This window comes from Pygocentrus nattereri, chromosome 8 (genome assembly GCF_015220715.1).
Source record: "Pygocentrus nattereri isolate fPygNat1 chromosome 8, fPygNat1.pri, whole genome shotgun sequence".
Lineage (NCBI taxonomy): Eukaryota > Metazoa > Chordata > Actinopteri > Characiformes > Serrasalmidae > Pygocentrus > Pygocentrus nattereri.
The window spans coordinates 20,605,958-20,610,642 of record NC_051218.1 but is presented as its reverse complement, the minus strand read 5'-3'; positions in this window follow the sequence as shown (position 1 = coordinate 20,610,642).

Genomic DNA, 4,685 nt, shown 5'->3' with positions numbered 1-4,685 from the left:
TGATCAGGTATGAAGTCTCTCTCGCTTTCTCTCTACCTTCCTCGTCCTCATCCTCATCCTCTCCTCCCTGCTCCGTTAGCAGTCCCCCCCACGATCCTCCTCTGTTCATCCTGTTGCTGCTTCTGACCAGAGGCTAAGTTGATGGGAGCAGAAATGATTCTGTTGATTTGAGGAGGGGGATTAAAGGTTAGTGCTAGTGGAGTAAGCAGCGAGAAGATTTTTTTTCTTTGTTCCCACATTTGATTATTCAGGTTGGATGAACTAAATTCTAACCCCATAAAATTCGGATGCCCTTTGGGGGTTATTTGCATATATTTCAGCCCCCCTCCCGTCCCTTCCCAGCTCCCTCTGTTTTCCTCCGAATGTCAAAGAGAGGGTGAAGCAGCCAGGCCTGTCTGGCCTTTAAGATGTCACTGTGGTGTGAAATATAGGCGAACAAGCAGGCGCTTTGAAAGTCCATCTGAACCCTCTTCCAAGCTCTCTCTCTCTCTCTCTCTCTCTCTCTCTCTCTCTCTCTCTCTCTCTCTCTCTCTCTCTCTCTCTCTCTCTTTCTCGCTCTCTCTCTCTCTCTCTCTCTCTCTCTCTCTCTCACTCACTCACTCACTCACACACACGCACACACACACACATACAGTCTCTCATGTACATATGCATTCACACCTACACAGAGATAAACTACCTTTAATTATTTACTTTTTAACAGCCATTAAGTACAAGTTATTGATTTTACAGGAGATTTTTTCTGAGGAGATTCGATAAAATGCTTGAATGAGTTTCAAAACCTGGAGTTATAAATGATAAAAGGTTATAGAGAAAATGTGACTATTAACAACTGCAGAAGACCTACTCCTCTAATTAAACAAAGATGCTGGTGTTCTCAGAACAGCGGACTGTCCACCCCAGACCTCAGTGTCAATGAATGTGTTTAGGAATACTTGGATCCTGAGAAACAAGAAATGTCTTTGACTTCTAAGACTGAACTTTTGAGGTGTGAAAAAATATCCCTACAGAGTTCTTGTAAAAACTGAAAGCAAGCCTCATGAAAATAATGGAGGCTTTAATAGATGCGAATGCAAAGGGTGGAAACATTAAATACTGAAAAAATGAACTTGTACTTAATGGTTGTCTTGATTGGAAAATTAAATAAATGAGAGGTGGTCTTGTATACACACATCCACTTAAGATCATCTTAGCATCTTAGCATGACAGTGTAAGCACTGTGATACAGCTGTGTGTGTGTGGGTGTGTGTGTGTAGTGGGGTGTGGGGCTTTACTTTGCCCCTTTGTCAAAGATGTCTTGGATAGGCTAGTGATGATGCACCTGTAGACACTTTATCCTGTGCCAAAGGCTGTGGCATCACCCTGTCCTCACCACTGAAAGACTTTACGTTTTACATGTAATCAGTTGACGAATGGTAAACTGAATACAAAAATACTTTTATAACAATTTCAATCTGAAAATTTGAATTCGAATTGGAGTTTACTCTCTGAATTTAGAGAGATGAATATGAATAATATTAATTTCGCTGCTGTTGGAACAAAGCTTTTTATCTCCATTTTTGTCTTTTTTCATTTTTTTCCCCCACATAATTTAAATGCACCAGCTGCCATTAGTAATATCACAATGAACGGACAAATACAAATGTACCAAATTTACTTGGAATAAAATTTTGTACCATTAGCATACATTAAAAGGTAAGAACGTGCTTTCTTTCCCTGTTACCATTTTGGAGCTACATTTTTTTAAACAGCAACAACAAAATCATTATTTCTTATAGTTTCTAAAGTTTTGGACCCCATGATCTGAGCCTTTCCACTTGTTAGATGTATAGCGGTAGGTTCTGAAAATATGCTTCTTCTGGATTGATTTGTCAAGGGTGCTGTAAAATGCTTTAATTGTTCCAAATGAACACTCTCACCCCCGCGTTGTGGATTAATTTTCCAAGCAAAGTCTCAGAGGGCCAGGTTTTAAAATTCCGTGGGGGCTGAGTGCCCGGTGGCCCGGCCTACGGATAAAGAGAGGACCCATATGTAGCTAGGCTCAGTCATGCTTCAGTTGAGCGGCTCTAGTCTGGACCGGGGCAACAGTACACTGTGCAATGCACCATGGTCGGACACTTGTTTGTTTAGGCTTGTTTTTCTGCCGAATGCCATGCTCTGCTCGAAAGGCAACTTGTTTTGTGCGTTCCATCTGTGTGTGCAGGGTACTGGGGGGTGCCAAAGGGGCCGGGGGGGTCCCAGGATGGCATTTAGTCACATGATGTATACTAGTGCTGCCTCTGCTGCCCACCTCCCCCCCTTGTCAGTAGGCCCCCTGGCCCATCTCTCTCCCCGGTGCACAGGCAGAATGCAGCGTCAGGAGGCCGAGCACTGAGCGCCCATTGTGTGTGCTAAGCAAAGCGGAATGGCCGGGTGACAGAAGAGGGAGGAGCCTGGCTCAGGCCGCACAAAGCCCGGGGGCGGGGAGGGATGGGGTTTGGGGGAGAGTGGGGTGGGGGAAGGGGGTGGAGGGTAACATAGGGGGTGCACTGTGCTGCTGGGAGCTAAATAGATCCACTGAGCCCTCCAAAACTCCATCCATAACCCCTCAGTCCTGCTCCTAACACCCCTGATCATAGCACCGTTCTCTTCTTAATCTACACTGCCTGTCAAAAGTTTGAAAGCACATAGCTTTTCAAAACATTTAACTGCTTCCACACTTCAGGTCTTAGTAACTCAACTTACACATTTATTTCATAATAGCTGTACACGCAATAACAGAGTTGAAAAACAAATATCTCCAAAATGGAAAGTTTACATGAGAGGGCAAAAACGTACTTCATGTAAGTTAATGTAAAGTGATTTTGGAACATTTCTATTGGTTGTTATATCATTGAAATTTTCATACGGTGTAAAGGGCAGTCGCCGTGCTCAAAAGATTAAAAATTTAAAAATTGAAAAAATGGATACATATTAGTTTTTTGGACAGCGATGAAATAATAGATTGTTTAGCTGTTCTCACTGTCTATTATGTTTTCGGTTGTAGCTAAAATTCAACCTGGTCTGTCAAATTAAATCTCTGTAGTTTCATAAATATTTATAAATGTAAGCTTAAAATCAAAGTGAAGTGCTTTTAACTGTTAACTATTAGTAGCAGTATTTGTAGTTATAGTGTATTTTCCAGTGGTGAGCTGTGACTAATAGAGCTTGGCCTTCAGTCTATAAGTGTCAAAAAATACCTCTGTGTTAATGCTAATTTCTAGTCATAGATTAGCACTAAGCTAACTGTGAGGACTGTTCATTCAAGTACATTCCATGTTTTATTTGAAGCTTGTAAGAGATACATTAACATATTTTTTGACCTTGTAACAATTTTATAGCGACTCAGTCCTGGCATTAAGCTGAGTTTTCCAATTTTGACATCTGATTAAAACACATCGATCAGGCTACAGCTCCTAATGCTGCTTACATATCTAAGACTTTCTGAAGAAGTAGACTGACTTTTTTCACAAAATTGGCCTCACCCATTGATCAAAACATCATCAGTTGATTCTACTATGAGTTATGTTGGTGGTTAATCAGACACATTAGGCCTTCGGTCCACATCATGAAGTCCTAACCAATGCGAGAGCTCACTTTGCTTCATCACCCTAGATACCATTGAGAGAGAGAACTCCTAACTAGATCATGTTCTGTTGGGCATTTCAAGTGTTTAACCCTTTGTTTCTCATCAAAATTAAACAATGAAGAAAGAGCATTACTACAATACAGATACAGTACTACAGAGTTTAAATAGAACAAGCATGAAATTACAGACTTTTTTATTTCACAGAAATCTTTAGGCCTTCTCTGAAGGTCCAGAAGGCCTTGATGACACCATTTCCCACTGGTGTTTTACCACCAGTAGTAGTTGCAGAAATATATGTTAGTAAGTCTTAAGATTTCTGTAAATTGTTTGAAAACCTCTTTGAAACTATTGAATAATGCTAAAACTATGTACTCATGAGAGTCGAGGGAATACTAGGACCTACATATGAATCCTTTAAAGGAGAATTTTGTAGATTTTTCATGATTTTTTCATAACTATATTACTATAACTATATTACATATATTATATTTTAGATATAAACAAGGTCAGTCAGAGTTTTAGTGTGACCTTTAGTTTGGCCTAAACCCTCAGAGCATCTTAAGGCAAAATATTAAATAACATGACATAAATTCAGAAACTGCTCAGATGGAATTTTTACTTTTTTTTCAAACCACAATTACAAATTAGTGGCTGGTAGTCATGTTTGTCATTGGCAGGTATTGTTTGGGCAGGTTTGTTTCTGGGCATAGATTCAAGAAACAGGCCTGACATAAGAGTGAGGTATTGGTAGTTTAACAGATATTGTGTTATAGCTTTGTTTTGACTGAACCTTATTCCCTATTCCATTGTACCAGCAGGACTCCCATTGAGATGTTGCTGAAGTTAACGTCCAAATGCCCTGCAGACGTGGAAAGCTCTTCTTCAAGCCATGCCTTTCCATCCCACAAAGCCATCATTTGACTTTGAAGGTCCTTCCTCCTCGTTCTGCCCTTCCTTTGCCCTCAGAGGCCCAAGATTAACTCAACACATCAAAGAGCTGTTCCATTCAAGCCTCGATGTAGTACCCCCTCCCAGCACACACATGCCCACATGCACTTACCATTAGAAAAAACTTTGG